The 14,325-nt window shown below is 48.6% G+C and overlaps 1 pseudogene; it reads left to right on the top strand.

The window, feature by feature from the left end:
• The first annotated feature begins 3,887 nt into the window (after positions 1 to 3,887).
• LOC136455728 (BEL1-like homeodomain protein 4) lies at positions 3,888 to 14,319 on the top strand (annotated as a pseudogene).
• Positions 14,320 to 14,325: the final 6 nt, after the last annotated feature.

Raw genomic sequence — 14,325 nt, 5'->3', positions numbered from 1 at the left:
CACCGTGACGCGACCCAACGGTGGTGAAAAATAGAGGGAGAGAGAGACGGGGCGCGACAGTGGGTTCGGCTCATCCACGCCTTGGCGGGATATGGTCGATCGGACTTAAGGTGGTGTCTGTGCACCCGCTACACGGCACTGCAGCCAAACCATGTGCGCGCGGAGGCAGGTAGGGGCGCGGCAGGCGCGGCCGCAACGCCATTAAGGCGGGACGGCGGCGTGGGGCAGCCCACGTGCGAACAAGGATAAGGCAAGCGGCAGTAGCATAGCGTCGCAGTGGCGTCAGTAGCGGCAGCATCACAATGCGAGGCGGGTCAGCAGTGCGAACACGATGACGAGTTGATGGCGCCGGCAGCGGCATCGTCGCGGCGCGTGCGGGGCATTCAGCAGTAGCGGCGGCGGCTCCGCGTGGTGGGACCAGCGACAGCCGAGACCTGGCTAGGCTAGTGGCGGCCACGGCCGGCCGCACGCGGCAGCACGCGCACGCACATGCGCGACCATCGCGGTGATGCCGAGCGCCTGAGCGCGGTGATCGCGGCCATGCGGCCAGCCAACCCGAAACCGTGACACGTACGAATTTTAAAGCACTCAACACGACCAAATAGTTGCTCCTAAACCTAAACCGTCTTCACCATGCGCAAGATGGCACATGAAACTACTAAATCGAGCTACAACATTACACCACTCCTTAACCCAATCTCTCACAATAAATTACTAAACATAGCAGTGTCTAACTGTTGGCAGACTAAAAAATTTCTAAGTTTTTGAGCTAAATTTGATTTCTATTTACAATTTCTAAGCTACTGGAAATATTAGCTAGTAATATCATTTTTCGATCACAAGTATTTCATTGTCATCTACAAAGTTTATACTTCAAACTTTATTTAAGTACCACATATATGTTCTATAGCATTTTTGCTTAATAAAAATTGGTTTTAAACCCTAAGTGATATAACATGACTATTGAATCAACTTTCGTTTCACATTTTAGTTGATCATTTCGAGTTACCGAAATTGATCTACATACTCTATTACATGCATTAACACATAAACATGATGATCATGACATATTTTAGTATATGATTTATAGTGTAACACCGAGGGTGTTACATATTTCCCCTTTCGTGGGCTTGCAACCCATGTGTTTGATATATGTTTAGTTAAAAGCTTAACTTGGTATTTATTTATTATAGAAATTAAATAGACTCTCTCGTTATTTTCTTCATCCATATCATGTACCTTTTTGCACGTTGTAATACTTAAATTAGTTTTTTTTCTATAATAACAATGGCAGAAGGGGGGCAATTTAGAATCATATGTATAGGAGTACTACGACTTATAAGTAATTTAGGGTTTATTTTAGGCCATTTTTCATAATGAGATGAACTTTTTAGATAACAATAAATGCTATGGTTACGAGTTATAGTGAAGTCTAATTAGAAAGCACGCACATACATGCATGTTGTCAATGGGCACGTCAACATCATCTACCAATGAACAAAGTTTTCTAACCTTATATAATGTGTCCAAATTGTATCTCCAGAATTATACAGCTTTTATTTACCTCTCTTTTTTAATTCCATGCCACGTCAGCCAATAGTCCTACGTGAAATCTTTTTTTTTTCTATGGGGCTAGCCTTAATTATTGTATGGAACTTGGATCAATACATTTATTTTTTTCTATTTTTTTTTCTAAATTCATTAAGTACAGTAATAACTTTGTAGCAGTCGATAATATATATTGTAAGAAGAAGAATTGTAGGCAAGAATATATGGTCTTTTAAGACTTGGAAATGATAGTACGCCAATTCGGAGAGAGTAGTTCATCAATGACTTGCTCTCTAGTGCTGCTGGTACGTATAGCCGGAACCTGAAGCCAAGCACCTTTTCCCCGCGCGGGCCCCACGGGGAGATAACACATGATCACTGTGTGAGACTAGGATTGAGTTGGTGCCGAGTCCAAATCACAACGGCCCAATAATTGATCGAGACGCCACTGCCCACTGGGACTACGGATGAAAATGGATCAGATACGGACGGATATCACTGATATTTTATTTATTTTTATATTTCTATCTGGATTCGAATTCGAATATGGATAGTATCAACTATGTCGGATATGATACGATTGGATATCAATATCACAAATATGCAATTTGAGTATTCGGATATGGATACGGTATCAGATATTAGATATCCGAACTCAGATACGAATAGATCTCAACCCTTCTAAACATATTCGGTTTTAAATACGGACGAAAAATATCCCTAACGTTTTCATCGTAACCGGGACGGACGCCTTCCCCGGCCCTCCGCTCCGCTCTCCGTTCCCAGCGGCCGACAAGCCCGGCCCGTGGCCGCTATCGCGCTGTTGGACCACCGCTCCGCCCACCGCCCGATCCCCGTCCGACGGCCCCGGCTCGCCGACGACGATAAAGATGGAGACAACCGAATTAAATAAACAAAAAAAGCGCCACTCGTACGCACAGATAGCACGCTCGAAGCTAAGAGCTCCCTCGCTCGTCAGGTTCAGGGCCGCGTCTACTCCGATCCTGTATTCCTGTACGGTGGCGGTGGTGTGGCGCCGCGGCTGGGGTTCGATCACCGGCGCCGGCCTCATCCTCTCCTTATCCTCTCTCTCGCTCAGTCTCTCTCCGTGCAGCTGGGGCTCACCGGCACGCCGATGAAGCTGAACAACAGCCGGACCACCGCCCCTGTTCCGATCCCGCTCCGGCGCGGCGGAGAAAACAGAAAAAGTCAAGACGACCATGCAACTGCACGCGCGCATGGCCGGGAAGACGCGACGCAACGGACCGAGCTCCCTCAACCGCCTCTCTTAATATAATACCCCACCATCACTGCGCTAACGCTACAGCAAGAAAGCCTAGAATTGTAGGCCAGGATCATCAGCAGCCAGCAGGTAAAGAAAAATAAATAAAAAGAGAGAAAGCGGTTGGATTAGCGGTTGGGACGGATTAATTAGGCCTGCACTTGCACAGCACACGCACACGCGTTCAGCTGCAGCGTCGTCAGGTTTAGGCTGACGACGCTCTCTCTCACACACCACACGCACGCGCCCGGCCGCGTGGTTGGGAGAGGGATCAGCAGCTAGCGCAACAGCAAGCTTGCTTTCCTTCCCTTCCCTTTCCTTTCCTTTCTCCATTTAATTAGATGTTTCATCAGAAAGCAGAGAAAATTTAAAGTACAGGAGGTTCGTCGCACCCACCACCGGGCCGGGCCGAGCGAGATTTTTATTATTTTTCTCGGTGGTTTCGCAATAAAGGCGGGGATGTAAACATATGGCGTTGGTTCGATCGAGCACAGGAAAAGTTTCATCATCTTTTTTTTTTTAGAAAAAAAGGATAATTTCATTTGCCGGGGTCGATTTCCTACTCCTCATCAGGCCTCACGCGCCTTGGCTGGCTGTCCGAGTGCTGGTCAATTTCGAAATGAAAAAGAAAAGATGGAAAGATGCAGAGAGGGACGCCTCCTCATCGCTTTCTTTTCCCATCAGAGACCCCTGCCCCCTTTACTTGCTTTCCATCAATTTTTTTTCTCTGCCTCCCTGCTGGATAATACTCGACACGATCGACATCATCTTTCATTCCACATCGTCTACTAGTATCTAGTAGTAGCAGCGATCGATCGAGCTAGTTGGCTGCTGGTGTACGTGCGTACATGTAGGAGCTCGACTCGAACTGCAGCACAGTGCAATAGGCAGCATGCATGGAAAATTAATAAACAACCAACTAGTTTAGTTTCTCTTCCTAAAATAAAAATTAACTGAAAAGTCATTAGAGGATACTGAGAAAATAAAAGGAGACATGAAAAGGAGAGGGGGGTTGGACAAATGAAAACAAGCGTACGACATCACCAGCACCAACAATAGTAACTAGGGGAGGGAGAGCAGCTAGGGGAGGCCCGGGACAGCGACGTCTTCCTCGCTCTCTGGATTGAGCTCGCCCAGTCGCCCCCGTCCAATTCCAATATCTGCAGCAGCAGCAGCAGCAGCCGCGGCGGCAGGAGGGATCAGCAGCAGAATAGCCGCAGCAGCAGAGCACCGCAGTCCGCACCGAAAGGAGAGGAAATGGAGCTCGGTTTTTTTATATACCAACCGGCCACCCGCCCTGCTGCGCGCTAGACTACTACTACTACTAGCTGCTGCCTGCTTGCCCGTCCTCCCCTTCGCGTCGTCGCGCTCTTCGCCGTCCCCTTTCAGAATCGGAAGGCGATTGCACAAGGCTGTGCTGTGCGTGCTCGGCCGCCTCCCGCCCCGACCCGACCGGACAAAGAGGGGAGGAAAAAAAATATAGAGTTAGTCACACACAGCACAGGAAGGCGGAGGGAGAGAGGGATTGAGAGATAAAGAGATTTCGGGAGACAAGGAGAGAGAGACAGAGATGGAGAGGAGCAGCCGCTGGTCAGGCCTTTCACTCCCGCACCCAGATAACGATGTGCTAGCTCCGTCCTCTTAGGTTAAGGTAAGCAGCCGCAGCCAACGCGCGCGGCGCCGGGAGCGAGGACACACCGCCGTTCCTTCCTTCGTTCTCACTAGCCTGCTTCTTCGTTCTTCAGTTCGTTGTTTGCCCGGTCGATCGATCGGTTGTTTCTTTGTTTGTTCATCAGATACATGCAAAGCTAGCCGGAATTTTGTTTGGGGAAATTAAATTTAAAGGAGGATTATTTTGTTCTCTTTTTTTCTTTCTTTCTTTCGATTTAATTTGTTTGCTTTAATTTGGGAGAGTGCAATCCGGTTCATCATCCTCTTCTTTGGATTCTATTTTATATAAATTCGGTTACCTCTGGCCGGTGCTTACGATGGCGCTGCGGTTGCTGCTGCTCATGAGTCATGACCTGTGCAGGAAGGAGGAGGTCGTGGCCGGGATCCCGCTGACGATGATGACAGTGGCGCCGGCGGCATGGGCATAGCGGCGCCACCGTACCAGCAGACCACCACGTACGCCAGCCAACCCACCAAGAGCAGCGCAGCGATCTCCGCCTCCGCCCGGGCGGCTACCGCGACTTCTATGTCCCACTCCCAGGGATTCCACCAGGGCAGCAGCGGAGTCTACGGCTACTCCTCCGATGGCTTCGACCGCCCGGACTCCAGCCACCACCAGGACCAGCAGCAGCACGAGCACGTGGCGCAGCAGAGCCGCCGCGACAAGCTGAGGGTGCAGGGCTTCGACCCAGCCGCGGCCGCCGGGCACGGCCTGCTCCCTCTCGACGGCGACGAGCATGGCGGCCCCGGGTCCATGTACGAGCACGCGGCGGCGGCCGCCGGGGCCTCCAACATGCTCTCCGAGATGTTCAACTTCCCCGCACCGCCGTCGGGGCCCTCCGCCACCGAGCTGCTGGCCAGCCAGATGAGCGCCAACTACCGCTTCGGGCTACGGCAGCAGCAGGCCGGGCCCGGAGGGGTGGCCGGCTTGTCCGGCGGCGACGGCGGTTGGTTCGGGGCCGGCGCGGCGGGTCGTGCTGGCTTGGTCCTCGGTGGGGCCAGCATGGGCTCGTTAGGTGAAACGTCGTCCCCGAAGCAGCAGCAAGCAGGCAGCATGGCTGGCCTGGCCACCGACCCGGCCGCTGCGATGCAGCTCTTCCTGATGAACCCACAGCAGCAGCAGCAGCAGTCTAGATCGTCGCCGACGTCGCCGCCCCCGTCGGACGTGCAGCAGCACCACGAGGCGTTCCAGGCTTTCAGCGCGCCGGGGCCCCGTTCGGCGGCGCCGGGACCGGCATCGTCGAAGGCCAGGGGCTGTCCCTGTCGCTGTCGCCGTCGCTGCAAGCAGCTGGAGATGCCCGAGGAGCTGAGGGTCCGGAACGGCGTGCTCTACTTCAACCGTCAGCAGCAACAGCAGGGTGGCCCGTCGGTGCAGCAGCAGCAGGTGCCGATGGCATTGCACGGCCAGGTCGGTGCGCTGGGGCAGCAGCTGCACGTCGGCTACGGCCCGGCCGGCGTCGCGGGCGTGCTGCGCAACTCCAAGTACACCCGCGCGGCGCAGGAGCTCCTCGAGGAGTTCTGCAGCGTCGGGCGCGGGCAGATCAAGGGCGGCGCGCGGGGCGGGCTAGGGGCCTCGGCGTCCAACCCTAACGCCAGCAATAAGGGCGCCTCCAGCTCCGGCGCCGCGCAGTCGCCGTCGTCCGCGTCCAAGGAGCCCCCTCAACTTTCCCCCGCCGACCGGTTCGAGCACCAGCGCAAGAAGGCCAAGCTCATCTCCATGCTTGACGAGGCACGTCCACTGTCTCATCATCCACCACACACACACGAACTCCATCCCCTCCACTTCCTTCTTCCTCTCTAGCTTGCATGCATGGGTGCATGGGTTTGCTGACGCCATAGCTAGCTAATAAGCTCCGGCCGACGACGACGAGGCTCGCGGCCACGGAGGCGGCGCTAGCTTGCTCTAAAAGGTAGTTGCGGCCGCGGCAGAAGTGGGCAGAGCCGGCCGGTACGTAGCAGTACTACAACCGATGATCCAGCAGAAGCAGCTAGCTAAAGCTGGTAGTACGAGTACGAGGGAGAGCTTGTTTTTTTTTTACTGCCAAGTGCCAAGTCATTGTTGCCGGACGTGGCAGGTGGCCGCCAATGGCATGCAGGTTGCAGGCAGGTGCAGCAGGAGCCGCCGCCGCCACACAAACTCCAAGAGGGATATGAATCTCCTAATCATAGTAACATCGATCCCATCCCCCATATGGCTCGATTTCTTTTTGTGCGGTTGTTGGTGCTGCATTCATCGCCTCCATTTCTTTATGCATGCGCCAATCCGCCTGCCTCTTCTTCTCTCTCCATATCCCCACAAGGGGGAGAGAAGTACGGCCACCCTCCACTCTATCCTGCTTCTTCCCGTTGCTGTCATCACATCTCAATTAACATAGGAGTTTATGTTACTAGCTGGTACTAATTGTTTATGCGCGGCGGCGTCACTACCTAATTTTGATTTTGTATAAGCATATAGTACTTTGATGACTCAAGCTTAATTAGGTTCGACTAGGAGGTATATAAAAATCTATATTGCATATACATACACCGGTGGTTGGTGCAAGCTGCTGCAATCATGCATCTATTGATGATGCAAGATCGATGCTAGCATCAGCGGCTTCGAGCTAGCTGATGAACAGCTAGCTTCGCGCCTTCGCCTAAGCTATAGCTAGCTTACGGTCGTCTCGGCCGGCACTGCTACAATTGGCACTGCAGGGAGCAAGTACGAGAGCTAGCCGCTGCTATATGTCACAACGAACTCCTTGTTGATAGCTGCAGCTAGTACATGATTGACTGGTGAGCGAGGGGAGCGAGCTCGCGTCGCTCGCTCAGTGATCGCCACCGCTAGCTCCAGCTGGAGAGCTTGGGCACATGCAGGCAAGTCACACTGGTAGATGCGTATGGTGGCTGGCTCAGCTAGCAAGCCCCGGCTGTTGCCAAATACCGGTGGGCCTCGGCTTCTTTTGTTCCTTCTCCCCATTTCTCATAATTGTGCCAGCGACACATGCAACGCCATGCCCATGCCTTAACTGCGTGCTGCACCACCCGATCGAGTTTTGTTTCTTGTGTTCCATCGATCGATCAGCATTGCTTTCGACGATCGTACTAGCTAGCTACATAATTAGCTTGTACTAAGTAGGATTTTTTCCCCTTTCCATCACCATATTCCACGTTTCGATTTACTTTGTGTAATTTACTAGGGATGATGAATCGTAAATACTAAATTATTTGATGGATGATGCAACAACTAATAACAATTTCTTCGATATGCATGCATGCACGATGATTATCAGGTGGACCGTCGGTACAACCACTACTGCGACCAGATGCAGATGGTGGTGAACTTCTTCGACTCGGTGATGGGGTTCGGCGCGGCGACGCCGTACACGGCGCTGGCGCAGAAGGCCATGTCGCGGCACTTCCGGTGCCTAAGGACGCCATCGCGGCGCAGCTGCGGAGCACGTGCGAGCTGCTGGGGGAGAAGGACGCCGGCACCAGCTCCGGGATCACCAAGGGCGAGACCCCGCTGCGCGCCATCGACCAGAGCCTCCGGCAGCAGCGCGCCTTCCACCACATGGGGATGATGGAGCAGGAGGCCTGGAGGCCCCAGCGCGGCCTCCCCGAGCGCTCCGTCAACATCCTCCGCTCCTGGCTCTTCGAGCACTTCCTCCACCCGTACGTCGTCATCATCACTTTCTCTCAATAGTCAATTCCTTCCTTCTCCTGTCTTCTCTTCTCGCTCGATATGTCATCTGCATGACATGCATGCATGCTTGCACGGGATCAGCTGCTGCTGGCGATGATCGATGCCGTGGCGGGAGATCATGCAGGATGCAGCGCTCCTCCTGCTACTCATCACGGGCAGCTTCTGCTTTGCTTTTCCCTGCCCCCGCGGCCTCCTATAGTCTGGCTGCTGGTTCGCTGCTGCGCTTTAGCAAAAGCAGTAATTTTTTTGAGATCCACGCTAAAAAACAGGCCGCAGCAGCCATGCATGCCGGGGACTGTGCGCCTGTGTATATTCCTTCCCTTTTGCCCCCCAACCCCCCCCCCCCCCCCCCCCCCCCCGGGTTTAACTTTCCCATCATTGCAGAAATTTACCTTTTTTCTGGTTTTACTGCGGTCAATCAGTGTCAGGCCGGCCGGCAGCGGCAGGAGCTCTCTGCTCTCAGCCTCCTCCGGACTCCGGAGTCCGGACCGCCCGCCGCTAGAGAAAGGGACGGCTGCTGCTGCTCTTCCGTTCGCGCGGGCATGCAAAAGCTACGCGCGTTCTGCTGCACGCATGAACGGCACGGGCCTGGCCGCCGCGACCCGGCCGAGCTGCTGCCGCCTGCTGCAACAACCGGCATGGGCGGGTAGTAGCCGCCGCTCGCCGGCCGATGAGCCGACCTCCTTTTGCTTCCACCGTGCCACCATCTGATCCATCTGATCCCGTTATCATGCTGCCATTGCCGCCCGCGAGAGATCAAAGCACCAGAGGGGGAATATATCGGCCTCGGAATCGGCCGTTTTCCCTTGGCTCCTGGCGCTGCATCTGCATGCATGCAGATTGCAGAGAGTGGTGCATGGCTGGCCTAGCTATAGTTGCTACATGTGCGCGCATGGTTATCGGTGCTCGTCCATACGGAGTACATATGATCATCATATATAATGGGTATATGATTGGTGAATAGTGCTTAGCACGTCGCACGCAGTGGTGCGCGCTGTTCCTGCGGCTTCTGCTGCTGCATGCGCTTGCTGCAGGCTGCGTGCAGTCAGCCGCAGGCCGCAGCTCAGCTCAGCTAGGCAGAATAGTGTGCTGCCAGTGCCAGCACGTACGTACGCGGCAGCCTTAACACGGGTCCTTTTCTACAGTATGTGTGGCGTCGTATGGGAATATACGAGTATATATGATTCTCATGGGTGTGCATGGTTGTTTTCTCGTGCCGTCTCTGCAGGTACCCGAGCGACGCCGATAAGCACCTGTTGGCGAGGCAGACCGGGCTGTCCAGGAACCAGGTCTGTACGCTTGCACCACCCATGTACAGTGTGGAGTCAGAGCTATTTCATCGGCTAGCTAGCTCGTTGCTGATACATGTACCGTACGCATGCATGCATGGATTGCATATCTATCGCCTACTGTTGAGCGTGGCAGCTTTGCCTGTTTTTTTATGCTCTTTGTTTTTGCTGATTTGGATGCGCTTCTTTTTGGCATCGACTCAGCATGGCCGTCTGCATTGTCCTATTATGAATAGATAGCCTGTCCCCGAGGTAAATAGAAACTGACACTATACTCAATATGACCACTAAAATACTTACGCTGAATGTAGTATATGTTGTCCTCCAGGATTGCTACACAACTCATGCATGCTTAAGGACATAGCATCTCTTATACGGAGTATATATATGTTATAGATTAAATGAGTTTTTACTTACAAGTATTCAATAATAAAAGATAGCAACCAACCATGATAAAACTTAATACAATTATATATATAAACAAACTCCTAATTTTATAGCAACTTCTCAACATCTGGAGATACATACACCAGCTGTTTGGCCATATGATAGAATATTGGAAAATTAGTTAATAAGCTGAGATCGAGTCGATAACCTCAGCACCTCGACATAAACACTAAATTTATGAAATTCACAAGAGGGTCAAATCATTTTAAGATAGTTTCTAGACACTTACTAATATATGCATGCATATATACCTATCGTAGTCTGTAGGTATTGAGCATATGTAAATAAGTAGAAAACTGAACTTAATATATGGAGAACTCGACTTAAATTGCTATATGTAGGAAACTGCTAAAATGGCGCGTGCGTGCCCACATATTTATATTAGCATGCATGATGGCATGCATTGGACTGAACTCAGCTCGGTTTATGGATGCTTTTTTTTTTTTTAACCTTCATCAGTTCGTCTCTCTCTTTGGTCTCTTTTGTTTATTTCCTGCATGCACTTACGTGGTCCCTGCACAAGTGCCCCATATGTCTACCAACTTCAGGGCACTGGGTCATTATCAATCGATGGCCGCATCATAGAAACATTTCCTTCTCTGCTCTTGCCCAATGTGACAACGCAAACTGGGTCCCTCTTCACCTCCCCTTGTCCCTTTATCCTTTCCTGGCATCGTAGGTGAAATCTATGCACACCGGCCGTGATTGCCTGACATTAATTTAAGTTTGTACTGATCGATAGCTGGCTCATATATTATCACCCTGTTCGGTTGATCGTTTCTCTATGGCTTATAAGCCGGATGATGCTGTTTTGCTGTGAGAGAAAAACACTATATCATGACTGATACGATCAAGCGAACAGGATGTAGGGGTCCAATAATACACATACTACATTGTGGCCCACTGCTACCTATACTTATCCTTTCTATATCTTAGATTGATATCATCCTCGTGAAAAAGAATTCTGGATCCACCAACCAGTTATATAATATATATATATATATATATATAATATATATAATATATATATATATATAATATATATATATAGGGAGAGGCTATTCAGTAGCCGGCTACAAAAAAGTTATTCTGTAGCCACCTCCATTTACTATAATTTTATATACTAATTTACCATAATGTCAATACATATTTACGATAGTTGGGTTACTATAATACATGGGGATATTTACCATAACGTTATATTAAACCACTTAGTAAGGAGTTACTATAATCTCGTAAATTAACATAGTAATTATCATAACTCAAAGTGGCTACAGAATAAGTTATTCTGTAGCCAGCTACAGGATAGTAGTTCTATATATATATATATATATATATATAATATATATATATATATATATATATATATAATATATATATAAATATATTATTATATATATATATATATATATAACCATGTGGGAAATTAAGTAGCTTCTTGCTTTCTACTACATGATGGCGACTATTCTGTGATTCCAAAATATCTAAACGACCCTACCTAGCTATATACGATATATGCTGTTATGCTTAATGTGGTACAATGTTGACTGAACCTTCACATGTTGTCAAAAGTGGCGCTTTTTCTTGGAAGAAGTTAATAAGTATCACCCTCGGTTGCACCGTTGTGTGTGCCACAATTCTGTACAACCAGTTGGTACATCGTTTATTCCAAGTTCTGATCTGCTACTAACTTGTTTAAGGAGCTAGTAATTGACCACTTAACCTACTTGGTCCATATAGATAGATTTTTTTCATATTAAATTCATCATTTGGTCTAACTTTCTCAGTAGATTTTAACGTAGTTTCAAGGTGCTAGCTTTGATCGCATCAACATTGTTCGCATCATTTACAAATATATATACTACCAGCAAAGCATTTAACTGATGATCAACTAATAATAATGACACCTTTTTCATGTAACCAACTATATGCATGCCTTCATCTTGAAGCAAGATAAACGTTGTCGTTGTCTTCCAATGTGTGCATATTCGCCCTTGGTCATGCATGTACACCCATTCAAAATTTTATATTTTCAAATAATTTTAGTATATATAGGAAAAAATTGCATTACAAAAATAACAAAGAGTTTCACTTACTAGATGAGGTTCTACAAAAACTATATGCTTCCACTACATCATATGAATCTTGTCGGGTGCAACTCATTAATTTTTTTACACACAGAATCAATGTGTAAGATACATAGTTAATTATTACAAATATAGTTTCTTCATGCATGGAGGCATATATTATAATGCTACAGCTAATAACATATATAGTTGCATTTGTTATAATTTTATAACTATTGTATTGTCTATTGTGGTAATGGGTCCTTTGTTCATACTTTTTCAATCACCAATATAATTCCTAGATTTTGTAAAGAGTGCTACATAATTTCGTGACATTAAAATCAAGAGATGAATTCCTTTTTTTGTGTGAATTTGAATTTGAAGGCGTTGTCTAAGTTGAGCTAAGAAATTTCACACCTGAATTAGTTAACTTGATTTTCACTATCCTTATTATGTGCATTTATAAACCAAAAAATGAAATCAACTAATAATGCATGCTGTAAATTATTGTCCTTATGGAGGTTTGGCTACCATTTCGTACTATATGGACTTACCTCCTGAATATTCCATGTCATGTGCTCCCCACCATCTATTTATGCCTAAGCATAATAATAAGACCAAACTCAGAGCAAATTATTTTTACAATGACATTGTAATATTACCTACCATTACAAAATCATAATTGGACAACACATATACAATAAATAGAAAACATTACTCAATATAACAAATATCGCGCTTCAAAGTACATATAGCTCATAACATTTGCTAAGTTGCATGAGAATGAAGAAGAAAACAGCTAAAACAACTAAATGTTATGGTATTTTTCTGTATTTTAAGTAATTGCACGTATAATTTAATGGTTCTTCTTTTTCCAGTGGCTTAACCGCAAAAATCAAAATGATCAACTACTGCATGCAATCAACATATATTGTTTTAAAAGTTCTAAAAGTGTTGAGACCATTTTTATCCGAAGGACCATCCCATGCATGTGCGATTCGGTTCCTTGAATTTTAGCATCATTACTAATTTACTGCTATCAGTGCACACGTGTAAAAACACAGTCAAAACTATGGTAAATGGCATCTTGAACAACAAACTGCACTATAGGGATTCTCAAGTAAAAATTTCATGAAATGTAAAAATGAAGAAAGTAAGAGTGTAAACATATACACACATGTACGCATGGTAGCTAGTATTATATGGCCAGACCAAATTACTCTCATTATTAGTCTGTACTACTCCCTTTTTTTTTTACATGTCATATTAGATTTATCATAAGTCAAACACTCCTAAATTTGACCATCAGTTTAAAAAAAACCATGTAGTTTCGCAACATGTAAACTCTATATTATGAAAATATTTTTCTCATAATGAATCTAAAAGCATAAACCTTACGTTGTTAACCTATACAAGATGGTCAAAGATAGAATTTTTTTACTTAGGACAAAACTAATACGACATGTAAAGAAACAGAGACACGTACATGTGCATGCTTAGAATTCAAAACAAGGCAGGTCTATTGCTATATTACAAAAAAAATAACTAGATCCAAAACATTGGAACACAAATGAAACAAGACAATGACTTCATAAAACTGAAACATGACAGTGAGAACCGGGTATAGCTAGTAGCTAGTTAGATAAGCTACCAAGCCCTACCTATACGTCCCTGCAGAATACACGCATGCATGCACGCATGGCTCCACATCCCACACAGCCCCACAGGCCGTGCGTGGACCCCTTGGCCCTGTCCCTGCAATAATTTGTTTGCTTTCCTTTGGATCAACTCCAGGTCTCCAACTGGTTCATCAACGCCCGTGTCCGGCTATGGAAGCCCATGATCGAGGAGATGTATCAGCAGGAGTGCAGGGAGCTCGAGGGCTCCTCGGCCGGCGGCGGGGGCGGCCCCGAGTCCGGCAACGACCCCTCCGGCGCCGACGGCTCGCACTCCCCGACCACCACCGGCGGAGCGCTGCTCCCGCAACAGCAACAGCAGCACGGCACGGTGCCCGCCGGGTGATGATGCCCCACAAGCCCGACCCGGGCGCCGCGGGTCCCTCGGCTGCGGACGCGGCGTTCGTCGGGATCGACCCGGTGGAGCTCCTCGGCGGCGGCGCGCACGTGGGCGGTGGCGCGGACGACTTGTACGGGCGGTTCGAGCCCGGGGTGAGGGTGCGGTACGGGCCCGCTGCGGCTGCAGGCGCGGCCGCCGGCGACGTGTCGCTGACGCTGGGCCTGCAGCACGCCGGCGCCGGCAACGCCGGGCCCGACGGCACCGGGCGGTTCTCCTTGAGAGACTACAGCGGTTGTTGATGCTTAACACATCGCTACATCA

Source organism: Miscanthus floridulus, chromosome 1 (genome assembly GCF_019320115.1).
Source record: "Miscanthus floridulus cultivar M001 chromosome 1, ASM1932011v1, whole genome shotgun sequence".
NCBI lineage: Eukaryota > Viridiplantae > Streptophyta > Magnoliopsida > Poales > Poaceae > Miscanthus > Miscanthus floridulus.
Note: the sequence above shows the minus strand (reverse complement) of the source record. Positions and strands in the feature narration are given on the sequence as shown.